This window comes from Typopeltis vanoorti, chromosome 10 (assembly GCF_054136105.1).
Source record: "Typopeltis vanoorti isolate ZY-2024b chromosome 10, IOZ_Tvanoo_1.0, whole genome shotgun sequence".
In the NCBI taxonomy this organism is placed as follows: Eukaryota; Metazoa; Arthropoda; class Arachnida; order Uropygi; family Thelyphonidae; genus Typopeltis; species Typopeltis vanoorti.
In genome coordinates this window covers 130,271,519-130,291,419 of record NC_143558.1, presented here as the reverse complement: position 1 = coordinate 130,291,419, position 19,901 = coordinate 130,271,519, and the positions used below count along the sequence as shown (strand labels likewise).

Here is a 19,901-nt window from a genome sequence, read left to right as displayed (position 1 = left end):
AGGGAAGATTCAAGATTAGGCATCCTCTGGCAAGGTATTTTGATATCACAAAGTATCGCACAACGTTTGTGGTGAAAGGAATTTAGAGAATGTAGTTTGGAGAGCTAATATGTGCTATGCTTGTATGGCAGAGATTTGAGGTTCTGTCGGAAACAGAGGATCAAGTTTAGATGTCTGCAAGTAATGGTGCACAGATGCTGGTGATTATAACATGAGTTTTGTTAAAGTGAACGTGGAAAACATTTTTCATAAGATTTATGAGTAAATTTTGGGGGAGTTTTGTTATCATTATTTTAGTATATTATTTTAACCGCGGTGCCTGAATTTATTTAAGTTCACTGTCATGTTAATATTTCTAATATGCATACTTGGAACTGCAACTGATCAGGAAGCCTCCCAAACACGTTACCATCTAGTTTTTGGTTTCGTACGCTATCTGGTGACCACCCTACAGAACTACTTTACTGATGTATCCTCAAAGATGGGAAGGATAGACAGGATATTTGGCATGCCTTTGATGGATGCCACTCACACAGCATGTTGGAAGACTGGAGTAGGGGGGTCAGAAATCAAACCCTGCTCTGGGAAGCAAGCATAACAACATTCACTTCAGGCCCCGCACTAAGCGTAGTGGCGGTGTTCCACAGGGCGATAAACATAATCCCAATAATTGTGAATGGGTGTCACGGTCAATAAGAGTTATTTTAAGCATAGGAGGAAAGAAGATTGGACGTAGTACTGAAAGAAGTACTGAGACTTTTAGATTTCTTTTGGAAGAGAAACGTGAAGAAAGCAAGTCGTACACTATGAGGTAAGATGCATTCTGTTCCCTAAGTCCTTAGACTCCTCTGATAATAAGGAGCTTAAAGCCATGGTATTTTAATTAAGCATTTACAAAACGGATATGAAGCAAAACAACTGAAGGAAGCATTTAGCAGAGAATTACAAAGTTTTGCACCACAAATGTTAAGAAAACAATCCTGGACCTGGCGATGATGCTTATACCGATGTTATTGATGTTTGAGTTATGATCATATAATTACCCGATTTAAAATAAGTTCACCTGTCCCATAATTCCCCCAAAATGAGAAAAAACTGGCCACTCAATTATAAAATGTAGATCACGCTATGGTAGTACGCATAAATACATACAGCACTAATTTCCAATTTAAATCTGCACGCACTAAACTTCGATAACAGCGATTACAATAAACTAGTGTTACATATTCACATAATATGCGCGCTGCTACGTGCGCAACTAATATTTGCAAATATATTACCCTAAAAGAAGGTCATATGCGTATAGAAAGTATGAATTGTGGTTATAGATCAAAGGTCAATGGAGTTGCAAAGCACACCAGAGATCCATTATAGTTGTAATTCAACCTGGCAGTACCTGCCAGTTAAGGTGTTCTCATAGTCATGTCTTAGTGCGAATAAAAACCTTGCTGTCATTACCTTGGCATCTATTTTAATTCTACCTTACAGTTATTAGGTCTATATAACTGTTAATGTTTTAGTGCACTTTCCTCCACTGATATAAAAATCATCACAACTGAGAAGCGCTAGTTATTTACCGTTTTCGGAAAAATAACTTAAATACACAACACTTCACTTTTAAAAATATAGTTTACATATCAGATATTCTTGGAGTTTAAATTGGTAATGTGGTATAACAAAATATAGAATCTTGTTCTCTGTCTTACGAGTGCAGAAAACAATATCCTGTAGTATTGCAGATCTTGCAAATCTTTTAGTACTATTAATCTCACTTGGCAAAATTATTTCTTGTAATGGTGGTGATCGAATAAAATTAAACATTAAATTACTGTTTTCTTTACATGGTGTGTAATTTACATACATAAACATCCCAATAATATGGTTATGATAAAAACGAATCACGCATATTTGTACTCGATTACAGGTTGCTGGCGGAAATCTGCAGATAATAGTTTTGTAGCGCTGTCAAGTATTTTAATATTATCTACGGTTATATAGCCTTGTTATATTTCAGGTAATTTGATAACAGATTTAATCAAAAGTTTACCTGTGAGTACGTATAGCATATATTGAATCTGCGTTGTTCTGGTCAGCCTTTTATGGTTTTGTTAGTGACAAAACCATAAAAGGTTTCTAAGGCCATCGCTTAGAAAACTGACAGGAAACTATAAACTAAACATGCGACATTCCTCCATGAACACTGAACACACGCTTAATACAGAGAGGGAGAGCACCTGCACTAGTCTGTATATAAAAACTCTGCGGGACAAATATGCCCACATCTTTGTTGAGAAGATTAAGACTACCAGCAGTTCGCCCAACTCCAGTAGCAATAGACTGCAATAGTATTTTGTTTTACTCTGAAGTAACTTCAGGACGAGCAAATACTAAAAATGGTAAGTTGTCAATTTGTATAGCCTTAGATGAACCATTTTAAAACTGTTTCTAACTTCAAGTAACTTGGTAAATGATAACAAAAGAGTTCGATAATATTTACTGTTATCAAAGAATAATTAATTGATGTTTTCAAGAATCTTTGAGACTTTTTAAGACTAACTTCGATCAGTGTATTTAACTGGAGCATGAGCAAACAGTAACTAGTTTGATTGCAATATACTCCTCTTCTCACTTAACTTGTCTGTATCTTGTCAGTTCCTAAAAACAATAGGCCCTTTACAAGACTAATTTTCCAAGCAATCTGATCATCTTTGAAGTTAAAAGATAATTCTTAATATACAGATATGAAATCTGATTTGTTTCAAATTTTATTTAAAATCATTTTGAATAATATATTTCGATATTTTGTCTGTCAAAATTAAATAGGAAAGTAGTCGAAGTTAATCTGAATAATAACAGAGAAATCATAGGTCAAGAGAATTGATTATACTCGTTAAAATCCCTAGTCTTAGGGGGGAGGGAGGAGTTTGCATCACTGTACATATTTACATACCAGAATGGGTGGAGAGAGAAGCAGCCCCGACACTTGTATTTTGCAAATATTCTTCGTGTGATGTCTGATGGAACATTACAGGAATGATCACTTAAGCGTTCCATATTTTAAGAGTTATCACACACGACATCGTGCTTCAAATTATTAGAAGGACCTCAATCCTGTCTTGCCATATGTGTTGATCCTGTGCTTCACATATTATTCAAACTTCTGTGTTATGTACAGCCAGCTCGCTTCCTCTCTCCAACTTCTTTTTCAAAGTTTTGGTTTCGCTGTTTTAGTTAACTTGGTCTCAACTCAAAAATATTCAAAACTCTGATCCTCTCTAACCCGTCTGTTCTTCATTTATTTTCCCTTTCAACGTTAGAATGTGTTGAATAATACTAAAACGTTGCTTGGAGAAAAAAACAGAGTTCAGGAAAGAATGAAAAACGCTGCCATCCCGTATGAGACTGGCTAACACGTTATCTAAAGATAAAAGGATAACAAGATAGGATGCGAAGGCCTCTACAAAGGGTCCTTCGCATCCCAGACTGGATTCGAACCCAGGTTCTTGACAGCCAAAGGATATTACAACTGAGCATTTACAAGTCGTCCATACTGAGCAAAAGAGACTCTTCCAAATGATATGCATAGCAAAACGAATGTACAAAGACGCTGCTAAATTTACTGAATTGTTTTAAAATTATTCGTTCCTCAATAGCCGAGTGGTTTTTGCCATGTGTTACTTGATAAAAAAAATGTGTTCCAATTTGTGTCTAAGAAAACGTTTTTTGGACTTTTTTTTCCTCAAGTTGGTGGGAAAATATGTTTTTCTGTTGACAACTGCAGTTTTGACTTACGAAAATTAATTCTCTATAAACTCACTTAAATTAATCAAAATTCTGTATTCAACAAAAGACTAGCCAGCCACCCGACTATTCATGTACCTTTTCCTCTCAAAATAAGGCAAAGACATTAATTTAGATTAACACTCCACAAACTAACAATGGAATTAACTTCGATTAGTCTGGATTCTACAAGGTAACTATGACGATGAATCGAGAATGTCTTATTAACATACAGTTATAAATTCTCCGAGTCGATGTCTGTTTAGCGTAGGAAATCCCCCCCCCCCCTGCCCAAAACAAAATGGAATTTCTGAGAGTCCTGAAATCCTCGTATTTAGGCTAGCTAATAGCCCTGAAAATGCTATTAATTTATTTTATGGATAGCTGAACGAGTATGCTTATTCTCAATGTTGCTATTATTTGAAATTATCGCTCATGTATTATGTTTGCAATTTAACGTTTCATGGCTACATTGTTATCAGACTTCAATGTTATATTTTTTATATTAATCTCTAAGAGCAATTTTTTTTTCTTTTGTCAACTAAAATCTCGTTCTCGTCATTTGCTTTTCGCGAGTTTGTTTCCAGCCTGTACTCGTAATGCAAATCAAATAATTCCACTAATGCAACTTTTTTTTTTTTTTTTTTTTTTTTAACTTATTATGCTATGCAGCAATCCATTGTGTAAAATTGTCAGCCTTTATAACGACATTGTTTGGGAGAGTGGTTGGATAAAAAGGAGAAATATTTTATAGTTATTTTATTTTTCTGAGGCTATAAAACAATGTGGCATATTTATCATATCTCAACCGATTTTCTACTTGGTGAGAAATTTATTTTTTCTTAACAATTTATAGTATAAAGTTCAAATACAATATAATAGGCTATAAAAATAAATGTGCCAAAAAATGAAAATGTAAAGTCACTAATGAAACGAGTTTTTGTTTTAAAATTATGTCGATGCGAACTTCATACAAAGCACTAATTATAATTAGTGTGGTGAAAAATAATTATTTTTCGTCTTCTGTTTTCCGCTTACGCGTACACTTCGCCACCTTACTATGTAGGCTTTCGAAACCAAATACACAAAATGGGGTGGCTAATACGTATTCCCGTAGTCTCCAATATGTGTAATATACTGCGTGTTTTTCCGGCTGGTTTACGAGAATATTTTTCATATCACACTTATTTACTCAAGTCCTGAAGAAAAAATAGTTTCAAAATAATATAACTCCGCTCATATATGCTAATACTGATGAAATGTAACGAAATTTGTTATTTCCAGATTTCTATTGAAATATATCGAGTTATTTCAATCTTGGTTTTAGTCTGATCATTAGTGACAGAATAAGGCCCTAAACAAAATTGTGTATGTTACTTAAGACAAATACAGGTGTAATTTCATAAACCGATCTCTAATTTTGACCGACTCAGAATACACAAGTATCTTCATTAAATAGCTCCGAATACAGTAAATCTGTCACGAGCAGCATGGATGTTCTCACGAAAACGACAAATATCGGCAATCAAAATTTTCGCTCTTTATTATGTGTAAAGAATCGTTAAGGGTAACGTGGAGTTATTTGGTAATATCCGTACGTTGTATTTAATTTGCAGTTTAGGTTCATTTTTATATTAACGATCGAGCTGTTTATAAAATATGAGCAGCAGTTAGACCCTTTATAATATAGACTCCTAAATAGACAAATCGAATTTAATGAAACTTGGTATGAGGATGCGAATGAAACAATACATGAATACTATTACTAAACTTATCGTTTTAATGTTTGCCATCATTTTCTTAATTTCTTATCTGCTAATTATCAAAAAGACGCACACCCTCAGCCGACTGACAAAAAATGCTCGCTGTCTTTCACCTACTTCTGAAAATTTGGATTAGGGTCTGTTTACAGTGGGAATACAACGAAGGCTTGTAAATCCAATTTCAGTTACCAAAAGAAATATTAAAATTTAGTTCGCCCGAAATGTCTGAAAATAATCAGCAATGTCATTTGGATTAATACGTAAAGCTCCAAAATATTTCTTATACTTGACATTTATATTACACTTTATCAAAGACGAATGAACATTCTAACCTTTTGGTAAAAGAGATTGATTACCCCAAATAGGCTGTAACCTAATAGCACATTAGTATGATTAGCATGGGTGACTGACAGTGGCGACTCCAGTATTAAATGAAAGTGCCTGTTTTATTATCGCCGTTCTTAAATGTTTATATATTTATCTAAAAAACTTTATTTTCTTCTTTGTGATACAATACCGCTCAATAGTATTTTATATAATTCATTTTGTAGCAATAGTTATATTTTGCAATAATCAATGTGTTGTGCAGGCTATGCTAGTATCAGTACTAGCTCGTATACTCAACACTGGAGCTACATTCAATGCAGACCGCATCCAACCGCTACCTAGTGGAGATAATGCGTGATTTACGTGCAGTTTGGGCTGGTAGCATTGCAGCCCCACCACTACAAATTCTTACGAGCCGCCAGTGGTAACTGATAAGATGATATGATGCTCTAAACACCAAACATGGAACTTTGTCAGACACTTCAGGATTCCAATAAGCAGGGCGGTGGTATTAGCCCAGCCATGAAATATATTACCGACTAAAGACGTTCGCAACATTTATGCTGAAATCAGGATTTCAACCCATGGCCTACTGGTGGATAGAAAGCACTATCCAAACTATTGACACATGTTTAGAACAACTGATACTAATTGTACCAATGATGCAATTGTACTGATAATTTTGTACAGAACCAAAACACAGTCTGGTTCCCATGTGTCCGTTTTAACAAGTTTCCCATTTTCGCATTATTCTGTATTTAAGACTGAACAAATCCTCTAACAGATAAATTAACCCTTATAACGCAGTGTTAAGTGGTAATTTTTGAGATCCTCGAATTAGAATATCCCTCTGCAAACAGTCAATGCATCACTGAAGGAGCGCAGTTTAGACAGTAATGAACAGAAACGCAAAATCAGTTAATGCAACATTCGATACGTCATTTTTGTATACCTCACCTGGAGAGTACCTAGTAATAAGCCCGACTATTGGCCTTTTCAACAAATTATTCGAATTCAATAAAGTAACAAATTTAAAATGGATTCTACCAGACATTATTCAAAAGGTGCACAAAATTTATAATAGCCTATTCAGTTGGCTCTCTTACTTGATGGGCTTTCGTTAGTGACTAAGCTTTCAGGGGGCCTACTTCCCACATTGATAGGTTTTACTGCATGATGGTTAAACAGGAAAAAAAACACAAAAATGGGTAACGAGAGAAAGGATGTTGCTTTCAGGGGGCCTACTTCCCACCTGCAGTGCTATCCTCATTATGAAAATCTCAAAAATAGTAAGGATATGCCATTTCCTTCCTCGGATCATCGCCTCTAACTTTCTAATATTATTTGTTAAAAGCTCATTCTTTTCACTATTTGAAGAATATGCTAATTCATCGATTACTAATATATGCTGTATATCGTTAGTTCTCTTCCACGGCGAACACAAATTCGTTGTCGAAGAGAACTAACGATAAGGTGCTGCTCATAAGCCGGCAACCAATGTGTTTTACAATCATTACTATTTTTTGTCCATAACGACGTACGTCAGAATCCCGTCTAAAATACAAGCATCGAAGGTTTTTTCCAAGGAAGGTGAGGGGGTGGCATTTTTCCTCCTGCAAATTCAGAACAGACGGGACACATGCCTCAGTCTTCGGACGTAATTTCAAATAGCACTTTTAACTAAGTAAGTTAACTTCCGAAATGTCAATTCAGACATCGAAATAAGGATAGCACACCACACTTACATGTCATTCAGTATTTTCAGAAAATGGTACATTTCATTAAACGATCCGAACTAGCTTGTGCCAAAATTTCCCGATCTGATAAACATCGTGAATATATATTTCTCCGTTGCACTTGAATATATAACGTCTCTTCGGAGAAAAGGGATGAGGTACATGAGTGCTGTTTCAAGTATTATCTTGAAACAGCTCTGATGTACCTCACCCCTTTTCTTGAGAATGAATTTGACCTTCCAGAAATGTCAATATCATTCTATATTAGCATAAAGCGAAATAAGGCAGTATATACTTTTCATTCCACAATTAAGTGCGAGATGAAGAAAAAAATATGGGGAAAGAAAATTACCGAAACTATCTCCATCAATTACTTCACATAGTGAATGAAAGTGGCGCAAACATATATTTAAGAAAGTTAAGGGGTGGGGAAGGAGTAGTTCTTTACTCTCTATGAAACACTGGATTAGTTATTCTGATGAGGTGTCAGGCATGACAAGCGTCCAATGAGGAATGGTTTGCCTTTTAATTTACACTTGTACCCTTTCTCGTCTTGGTCTGTTGCATTCTCTCAATGGTGTAGGTCCAATAGTAATACTGACTCGCTGCGAGAATCATGTTCGCTGTTATGAGTGGTTTGGCATTTTTCAATGGTAGTCAGAATAACTCAAATACGACAACATTTAAATCAGAAAACAACTCCCTAATTGCATTTTCGTGCAATTACGGAGTTAAGTCTACAAATTGCAATTTCGTGCAATAACTTTTGTCGCTTCAAGAACAAACTGTTTAAAGTTCTTAACTTGTTCAAATTTATTTAAGAAATAAGGAATAGTAATATAACAATGTTTTGCTCACTTTCCAGTAACGAGATTTTTAAAAAGCTACGAACCTTTTCGAAAAAAGTAATAGTTACCTCATTACGAGTCCTCTAATATTTACATATACTGAAAAGGACGTAAGTGGCATTTTTTGTCACGCAATGTAAACCAGGATACACACATACAGACACCTGTAAATTTTAATTTCATGGATAGGTATCTTTTTACTCGTTAAAGCAATGATTCAATTATATTTAAAATTGCTTTTTCTTCTATATATACCTTGAATACGCAGCATGCTAAACTAGTACGTAATTAATAAGTCGGGAGTAATTATCTCATTTTGTAAGGAACAGTTTTTTAAACATTTCTTTGCATCATTTTTTTTTTTAATGTTTCGGTAAAACTCAAATTTTCATTTTCTTCTAATGTAGCTATGTTAACAAAACAGCAACCTATGCACTTTAAAATTGCATTGTATTTTTAAAAGGAAAAGAAAATTAATTTATCGGAACTAGATTTATTTCCAATAAACCGGAAATCTTAAAATCTTACCAAAAGAACATAAAATTGATCGTTGCGTATGCTGATTTAAAATGTTACATAAGCAATACCTGTAATATACGAGGAAACCACACTTGGTAAACCTACGACGACTCGAAGGAGTACTTACACATGAAACTACAGTTCAAGCTTGACATTCAACAGATAACAGCAATTATTTAAAAAAAGAAAAAATTGTAAATATTGCATGAAACGATTTTTACAGTTGCACGACACAGACTTGTTCTTTCACTGTTAACACTGCGCCCTCTCTCTTAACACCGTAACGAAACTGCAAATTCTAAATAAATAAATAAATAACAAATATCTGAATAAAGTGCGTATCGTATTACTATATTTACATTAATTATTATTATTAATACAATGTGACCCTCTCCAAGGACTCATCGCTGGGGGGTACTCTACTAATTAATTAAAGAAAATAGGAGATTTTGTTTGTTCTATTTTATTTATTTTTTGTATGTTTCGTTTAAGTTTTAAATTGACATAAAATTGACATTAAATTGGTTAGGTATCTCCAACTAATAGTTTATAACTTATTAACAGCTTATTGATAACTACTAATAGTGTATAATTTATTGACAGCTTGGAAATTTATAGCCAGCTGGCTATTCACCACTATTTTTTTTTTTAATTACTTAGAGCTAACTGACTTCTTTTGGAGAATAAAAAGGATATTAGTGGATTTATATTTTAAATTTATATTGTTTACATCATCTCAATACATTAACTTTTTTAAGCAACATCAGGCTGCCAATAAGCGCTGTGCTGGTCTTACACTGAGTGATCTAATACATTTCCCAATTTTCCACGGAAAGTTAGGTTTTTCTGGCTGTCATTTCTATATTCTGTATTATTCAGCCAGCCAACCAAATCATAAACATTCATGCCCTGTGTGGGATTTAAACCCGTAGCTTGTTGGCTGCAGAACGGATTCGAATATGTTCGGTCAACTAGGCCATATATATATATATATATGTGTGTGTGTGTGTGTGTGTGTGTGTGTGTGTGTGTGTGTGTGTGTGTGTGTGTGTGTGTGTGTGTGTGTGTGTGTGTGTGTGTGTGTGTGTTGCAAGTCTAGCTGACCTTGCACGTAGTGCATAACCAAGGCAACTCATGGTAAAAGTAGATTAAGTTCTGATCACTAATCTTAATATTTACCCTTAATGCAAAGCACATCTCCTGGAGGAGATGTATGATGCTTTGTATTAAAGGCAAAGGGCCAGTACCCAGACCAGTTTCGATCTTTATTGAGGTCTCATCAGTGGGAGCCAGGCTGGAAATACCAAGATTTTAGTAATACAGAGCTTATAAGTATTTTACCAGAACAAGTTACCATAAGGTAAATAACCTTATTAAATAAAAATCTCAGGAGGAGATATATTATATACTTATAAGTATATAAGTATATATACTTATAAGCTCTGTATTACTAAAATCTTGGTATTTCCAGCCTTGCTCCCACTGATGAGACCTCAATAAAGGTCGAAATCGGTCTGGGTAGTGGCCCTTTGCCTTTAATACAAAGCATCATACCTCCTCCAGGAGATGTGCTTTGCATTAAGGGTAAATATTAAGATTAGTGATCAGAGCTTATTCTACTTTTACCATGAGTTGCCTTGGTCTTGCACTACGTGCAGGGTCAGCTAGACTTGCAAACTTGCAGGCGCAAACTTGACTTGTTTGTCTGTTTGCTTACTTGGGAAATGGAGTAAAACCAAGTTTAAAATAGCTTGGTATCTTTAACATTTATTATACCCAAGGTAAAACACTTTCTACATATATATATATATATATATATTTAACTTAGCTATCGACGTAACCAAGCATGTCAGCGTAATTATAAATAGGGATCGATAAATTATGAAACCTTCGTTGCCACTCGAAAAAAAAAATGCGCTCTCCCATTTCAATAAGTCAATAAGAATTCCCTGAAGCGATTATTGGTGTTGTATCGTTGTTTGGAGAACATTTCCCTTGGTAAGAGAACCATTTCAATAAAGAGAAGTCAATTAATAATAAGAATGGAAAGAACAGTGAAAACAACATTGACTTCTTTTGCCAAATATACTTTATTACATTCATTTTTCTAACAGGATAGTCTTTTATATTACGCATATTCTTCTGTTGCCTTAAAGGTAAAAATATTTTGTTTAGAGAAATGTTTTTATTCAATAAAAATATCCTATTTTGCCCAATCTACAATACTCGTCAGATGAATGCGCAACAAATCGCAGTTGCTTAACTTGCAATATGCTTAAGCTCCTGTTCGGCGTTATTTGGAAGAATCACTGGAGACATTTTGCCCATTAAATGAAAGCGTTCTGATTTCGATTCTTGTCATTACGAGATAAATCACTGCTTGTGCTTTTCAACTGAAAGTGAGTTAGCCTATCCAGAACGGTGGGCGGATTTTTTCTCCGGAAACTTAGGTTTTTCTGGCCGTCATGCCTGTATTATTTAGCGAAGTCTATCAGACAACAAGCACAGTTAAGAAACAAAATTACTGTTATCCGGTGTTAGATGGCGCAGTGTGTAGAATGTGGATAATGGAGTCATTCATTCATTTCGAATGGTGATTCAACTGCCGTGAGACCCTTTTACGGGGAGGTACAGCACCCCCTCAATCCCCCCTATTTTAATCGGGCTCGGGACTGGCATAACTAACAATTCAGACCTATGGCTGGAAGGATTGTCTTAAGTATTCCTGACTGTATCCGTGTGTGTTCACGGGGCCGGTTTGCCTGCTTTCGGGATGAAAACTCCCAGATAAACTGAGGGGAAACCCTGCTGTCCACTCCCAAGACCGGCTAACTTGGCTATGGCTGAGGAAGATCCTTAAACTCCTCACGTCGTCGACGGGAATCGAACCTGGGACCCTCCTTCCCCAGGCATATGGTTGCGAAGCGCATAGCCACCAGGCTAACCTCTCGGACTGATAGTGAAGTAATATGGATTAAACGAGGAGTGTGGCGTGGAGTGCCCTCTGGCGAATGAGTTCTTGGATTCCTTAGAGATATCACGTAATAATGATAATTATATGAACCTCATGTTAGAAATAGAAAATATGTAATCATGATTATTTAAAATAAACAGCCAATAGGCTTCATTTCGGCGATGTAAACATGATTTAAATTAAGGGGATATCAAATCCCACATATCCCCTTAATTTAAATATATAATTAGATATTTGTAATTATTTCAGACAGAAGGACCTGCAATGGGAAATACATAAAACAAATGCACACCTGTTTATTCATTCAAATAAGTTACATTAGGAACTAAATGTTTCCTATGCACTTATGTTTGCAGAATTAAGACTATAACTATAGAAAAAGAAATATAAGTATAATTAAGTATAAAACTTTAGTTCACCTTCGCTGCTAAGGCATTATAGGTTTACAGCCAATCGTCGGTGGAAATTACATAAACAATTGGTCATCAAAGTAATGCACTGTAACATCACGAAATGAAGCATGTGTGGAGTCGCTGGCAGTCGGTTATCTAGAAGTAACCTTGAACTAGGCCATGATGAAGAAAAATTAAAAAGAGCCCTCATGTTAGTTTTAAATGAGTCCCGCAGCATGGAACACCACTGAAATTCATTTAATGAACGATTCATTCATACCTCAAAAAACTAGCCGTTATTGTTAGTTATTTGTTCAGTAAGTGGGTTTAATATACAACTTTAATACAGACAGACAGACTAAACATAAGGCTTAACTAATCGTGATATTAACGAATGGTAAAACACAATGCAATTTGAATAATTTCAATATTTGTATGCGTGCAATAAAAATAAAAGTGATCAAATAGGAGGTTTTTAAAATGCATTCAAATGTTGTTTTCGTTAAAGAACAGAAATGATTATCCTAAAGTTCCAATTAACACCGATGTTCATTCTTGTTTCTTTCAGTAAGGAATAAAAGTTAATTCTGGAAAGCACGCACTATCAAGCAACATAGAAGTTTGAAGAGTTTTAATGCAGAGATCGTTCTGAGAACAGTGAATAAGTGTACTCCTTTGTACATTGAGAAGTACATTTTTATTCTGTAAGATCGTGTGAAAAGAAAAGTCAGAAAGCAAATATTTTCGAATCAGCTCTTAATCAATCATTGGACAAGAAGGTCTTTGGAGCAGGAGTACAGTTTGTTACAAATAGATTTCAAGAATGTGTAAAACCAATTTGATTTTCCTACAAAAAACAATAAGCATTATAAGAAATAATCCCTATTCATTCCTCACGTCATGTCAAATAGATTACGTTGCTATTAGATGCAAAAAAGGACATTTCTTCGTCCTCCAGACTAGCATATGAATTTGAATTCATATGAGTTTGAATCAATGTGTGATTAATAAAAGCATTGTTATTAATCGCAGGAAGAAATGTTGCATCTCAATACCAATTGTCCACATCACTTAATTGTGTTTTTTATGCACACTGATTACAGATGAGTGACTCATGGCATTAATACAAAAGACCCATTCCTCATAAACTTTACGAAGTACTACGGTCATAAAACAGTTCATAATGAATTAAACCCTGATTTACACAAATTAATCTATCCACTATGGTATTAATAATGCGTGTCGCCAATATATACATAAAGAGCTCAGAATTAGCTGTTTAGACCAGCTATGTACAGTATTCACCAAATACCATATTGAATGTGAGACTTTAAAATATTCTGGAAATTAGCTCCAAACTTTTGGAAACACTCCAGCTATCCTATATGGTAGGTCTGATGGATATCTGTGGTTTAATCGGATATTATATGGTTGGTCCCTCAAACAGCTTGTTTAATGAATCCCAAAGATGCTCAATGGATTGGAATCAGATGTGTCAGGATGCCAATCCATTAAGGTAAAGATATCATATTACAATAACTATTCCTGGACAAAGTATGTCTTGCAGTATAACGCGTTATCTAGATTGAAGCATCGGACATGCTGGAAATGGTCAGTAGAAATAATCTACTGTGTAGGTAACAAGCTTCAAATAAGCTGGCTTTCATTCTTACCTCTCACGTATTTAAATTTATGAGAGTCAGGAAAATCCAACACCGTCTCTTTGCCATCACTCCCTTGCACAGTTCTGGATAAGTGTGATGGATCATTGGTTTCATGATGCAGTAGCTATACCCTTATCTTTCTATCTGTATGAAATAAGGAATCGAGATGCATCAAACTATTCGACATTTTTCAATAGTCTCTCTGCTTGATTTTGGCTGTACATCCATCCATTTGACCTGTGGTATGTCTATTCGACTTTACAACCATGTCGACCTTTGTCAAACTCTCGCATAGATAAACTATTTGCAGCTACTACATGTCCGACGTCGAAGTCGGACATGTGGCTGGAACCACTATTCATTAATTCGCTGAAGGGTGCCATACCTTCGGTGAGAGATGTTCCTCATAAGCAGAGAAGAAGCAAGTGGGTGTAGGACCTGACGGCCGCCAAGGCCCCTGAGCTATGTGGAAAAATTAAAAGAGATCTATAGGTATAGATATTACGCATTTTGATGATGAATTGGAAAGTTTATATTATTTTTACAAGAAGATAAAGACAAATTCAATACTACCACACAAGTATACTAGTCAATCATAACAATGTCATCAACTTTTCCAAATGTAGAAATTTTTTAGGGCCCTGTAATTTTTTTGGAGACAGCCGGCCTGGTTGGCCGAGTGGTCAGCGTATCCACTCTCCAGCCAAACGCTATGGGATTTGAATCCCGCCGTGGGCATGGATGTTTGTGATTGTCTGTGAAAATACTAGCGATGATGGGAGGTAGATGGCGTTGGCGTTGGTGTAGATGATGGTAGTTGTGGTTCATGTAGTTTGTGGGTTGAGTGGTGGAGACAGAGAGTTGTAGGTGCGCTCCCTCGATGAGTCTTTGGGCTCCCTGGGGGTACTATGTGATAATAATAATAATAATAATAATAATAATAATAATAATAATAATAATAATAATAATAATAATAATAATAATAGATTATTTTGGTCATTTTTGTGATATTTTATGGTCAGAATTTCTTCCTCTATTATAGGAAGGAAAATCTCAGGTGATATTTCCACTCTCTTGATGTTGTCATCAGTGGGCAAACAAAAAGTTACGTCTTTCACAATTTTCCCTGTTAAATGGACGTGCGATATTACCCCTTCTAATTTGTTTAATAATACAAAGTTTCGTGTTTAAATCCTTAAAAATATTTTAGGTTCACTAATTCGTTTCGTTTGAAACATATCCATTAGTATAATATTCCTGTGGGGGTGGGTTATCCAATTAGGTAAATAGTCCATCAATTCAAAAAAAAGATATGTAATATGTATCGAACTACTAAACTCGCTTTTAAAAAAAATGTTATTGAAATATTCCAAAATCTTAAAACATGCACGAACATTTGTACTCTTCGAGTGCAGCATTTTACTGAGTGTCATGTGCAACACATGACCATGGAATGTTTTATAATCTCAAAATCATTTCTGCCAACACGTTACATCTTTTTCCATCTGTGTGCAAACTACTTCGGTTTCTTTTCAAGAAACAGTAAAATTTTCCTCTCTTTGCTTAACAACTTTTATGCAGCTTTCTATGTTCTTAGCCAGTCCTTACTAAAGATAATGTCTTTCACAATTCTTCTTCACAACGTCTCGTTTTACGCTATGAATGCAACCTTTTAACAGAGAATGCCATGCAACACTTGACCATAAAATATTTTATGGCGCCTCTTTTCGCTTTGGTATATATCTTGTTATATCGTACGAGACTAGAGGAAAAACTCACAATTTTTCTTTCTCTTTGAGCAATTTGGAACAAAAACAAATTTCCAAATTATACATAAATACATATAAGACTCGAAATTTGATGGACTTACAAAATGCCCTGAGTAGACGCTCTGTTTATAATTTACTTTATGGCGTGACACTTTCAGGTTCAGTGCTCGACTTCCTAAGCCTACTTGTTGCTAATAGGGGATATGAAATTGCACTCGTTTCAAATAAAAATAAATAATAAATAAATAAAAATCATTCTTCGGAAAATCATATTAAAATGGATTTAACTCTAATTTTGTGAGTTCCAAAAGAAAAATCGTTGGAATGCGGATGTCAGGGTATCATGTTAAGGGGACACCAATTGTATTACATTACAGAACACAAGATTTATTCGTTCATACTTATCACGAATTCTACTGATTTTTATATATTTGGTATGTTGATTAAGATCAAGTTATTTTGTTCTTTCTGTCGTCATTAGTATGTTTGTAAAAACAAAAGTATTATCAAAAATGTTTAAGCTGCCTAGTATTTAATATTTATTATGCGTTACTTTAATTAAAATATTATCCATATAAACTACTTTCTTAAAAAAGTATTCTTAGTATAGAAATTCTGAAGGTGGAACGCAGCGGAAATGTATAAAACCCACTTCATTTTTCATTAATTTAAAAAATTAAATTTATTGTGTTCAGGGTTCTTAGTAAAAGATATCTTAAAAAGTGTTTAAACGTTCTTGGTATCTATCTGTTTCGTTGAATGAAACTAACCATTTAAACTCAAAATACTGGTAAAAATATTTTCTTTAAACAGAATGATTACCGTACCTAATTAAACAGGGAGGATTTTCCTCAAAATAGCCTTGCGTTAAGGAAAATATCTTCCTGCTCTTCTAATCAACAGGCCATGGGTTAGAATCCTATCATCAACACATGAGCAATACGTATAAGAGTGCAATATGATAGGTTTGGACTATTTCTGTTGGTATGGATTTGGATATTTGAATATCATAGGAAGGATGGACGCTGATGGTATGCAGTACTTCTGGTTAGCACAATAATTCTTAGAATGTAGTCTTCTTCTACGCGTTATTCCCGCTTCCTATGCAGGGTCCGCGTGTTACTTAGATGCGACTTCTTGTTGGTACTACTCCCAACCGACCCGTCGCCTGGTCTGCCGCTGGGGGGAGGGATATATTTTTTTGACTGTAGAGGCGTATGTTCACGGGGCCGGTTTGCCTGCTTGCGGGATGAAAAACGCCAGATAAACTGGCGGAAAAAACCCTACTGACCGCGCCCAAGACCGGCTAACTTGGCTATGCCTGAGGAAGATCCTCAAATTCCTCACGTCTAGAACGGGAATCGAACCTGGGACACTCCCCCAGGCATATGGTTGCGAAGCGCAAAGCCACTAGGCTAACAGCGCGGTCAATTCTTAGAATGTAGTAGTTTACGGAATAGATCTATGTCTCTTTCAACACGGCAGCACCATATATTGCAGATCAGCGACATGGTTTGAGGAAAACGATGCAAGAAAAAACTTGCACAAGAGAGCGTGCTTCGAGGAACTGAAAAATGGGTGCTTCCAGACCATTGCTTCCATCAGCGACATATAGTAGTCATGTTGAAGGAAATGTAGTGTCCCAAATACCTGATTTAATATTCCAAACTTATTAAAGGGTATGTCTAGATGGAAAAAGCAAGAAGAAGCGAGTCGAAGTTAGTTTTTTCTGAAATGCAAGTGATGTCCCAGTGCTTATTCACAGTATCGACACAGTTTAAACCTGATTAGAGTTGAATTTTCAATTCAATTTTCAATTTTTCACAAACCACGAAAACCGCGGTTTGTGAAAAATTTGAAGTCAAATGTTAAAGCGCGTTTATGAAATGTCGAACTGTTTTTCGATTATGTCATATAGACATTTATTTTATTTTGACTAAATTTATTTATCAAAATAAATACAAATGAAAACTCACAATTAAAACGTTTCGGAAAATATCGGAAATACCAAATTTCATTAAATTCTATTCAGAAAGCGCGGAATTATTAATATCATTTTTAATTATACGATTTGCTTTACCATAAAAATAATATGTTTGAAACTAATATTGAATCCTGTGGGCATATGATTACCATATATTCTACATATCACATTTTATTAAATTCTATTTAACAAAATAAGGTCCTAGTTAATTAAATTCTAATTATTTATTTTTTATTTATTTATTTTGTCTGCAAACAGATCGAAAAAAAAATCATAAAAAGTGTATGATGATCATTCCCTACAGATTTGTTTCAAATACGAAATTTCAATAAAAATTCAAACCAGAATCTAAAAATGTATGCACTAATTGGAAAAATGATTCTAATAGATGTTTCGCAAAACACATCACTAGTCATTCTCTTTATTAAACAATTATCTGCCCAATTACGAAGCAAACAACATATAAATTCATCTTTCCAAATTTAATTTAATAAACTATTCTCGCAGAATTCTGAGACAAAGAAATGTCGAATCAGTTTTCATAAGCCGAATCATCTCCATCATATTCATGAACTAGAAGTAGAAAACTTACTAAAATCTGCATTTAGTTGAATGAAAAAACTTTGCTATAGTACGAGACAAGCGACACAAGTTCAAGACAGGGTTCACTGTCACAGATTTACTTGGAAGAAAAATATAATCGATTAAAATAGGAATATAAATATGTTTTCTAATTAATCTGCAGATTGTAACAAAAGACTATGATAATGACTCTAACAACGTGATTAATGTCATCAGTCAAGAATACATATTTTCCACAAAGAAGATTATTGATTACAAATCACGGAAAGCAAATGTTTAGAATTCTCTTTTCACACAACCTCAGTCGGATATCTCGTGTATCAACCTCACTGCATTAAAGGCGAGAAATTCCTGCTCCTTTCTCTGATAACTTTGTCAAGGACGTCTTAGTGAACATACCTGAACTGCAGAGGTTTCCTAGACGAATAGAAACAATGACTATAGTGGTAAGTACAGTGCTTTTCTCTCTTGGATATTCTTATATTTCTATGAGAACTCCATCACTGCAGGTGGAGACCGTTGAAAATATTTCGTAGAGATGGCAAGTCTGTTTATATAAATTGCTTTTAATTTGATTAAAGTTCCCTTTAATGAATCATTTATTTTTCTTCTAAATACTTTGCCAGTTTGTCATATTTGTCCTATTTATTTTGTATGTGCCTCTTATAACAATAAGTTATCGATTATCTGATTGCTCACATTTTTCATAAATTCTTTATTAGCTTGTTTTTAGTAAAAATTATTCGAACTGTTTAATTAATCGAAATGAAGTAGTAAAAAAGTGTTCTGTCTGTATTCGTTTTATACGTACCTGGTAGCATCTAAGAAACCTGCACACATTGATATGCAGACTTCATGGTCCTGCAGAAAAATATCCTGGTAATCCTGGTATCTGGGGTATATAACAGTTTGAAAGTAATGTCTCAGTATAAATTCGTTAATTTATTAAATTCTTAATTTTTATATTACTCTCCCATGTGAGCATGTGTGGTATTGATATAAATTGACTTAATCCATGTGGACATGAATTAAAAGAGAGAGAGAGAGAGAGATTACTGATATTCTTTCTGAATTAGTTACTAGTAATCCTTGGGGTATCTTGATAAGATAGACTGTTGTCAAGAATAGCGATAATTAAAATGAAAGAGGATGAAAGGAAGAGGTTCCAGTTGAACAACTCTGAATGGATGTTGAGCAGCTCCACATCGTATTTTTATAAGCATAGGGCAGAAAGGACGTGTATTAGTGAGAGAGAGAGAGAGAGAGAGATGGAATTACTTATGAGAGAGATTTTATCCATAAGATATAAGAATTTTTATATCACACAAATGCTAAAAGAGTGTTAAGCTGAACTGGCTACTCCTTCTTTCCAGGATATATAATTTGAGTCTTAGAACAGGGAAGATTACACATGAATGGGAATAATGTAAGGCATTCCCATTGCACAAGGGCCGTTGCAAATACTGACGTATCCATTATCGAACCTATCAGTATCTATGGAGTGGTGGTGAAAATTTTAAAAGAGTTGGTTACGGCTCGCATACAGAAATTGATTGAGAGAGA

The 19,901-nt window shown here is 34.8% G+C and overlaps 1 long non-coding RNA gene across 1 annotated transcript in view; it reads left to right on the top strand.

Annotated features, from left to right (window-relative positions):
- The first annotated feature begins 2,292 nt into the window (after window positions 1-2,292).
- Window positions 2,293-19,901, top strand: part of LOC150102793 (uncharacterized) — a 44,686-nt gene continuing 27,077 nt past the window's right edge. The window contains exon 1 of the long non-coding RNA XR_016548957.1: window positions 2,293-2,396. This is a non-coding gene — a long non-coding RNA (uncharacterized LOC150102793). The remainder of the gene's footprint in view (window positions 2,397-19,901) is intronic.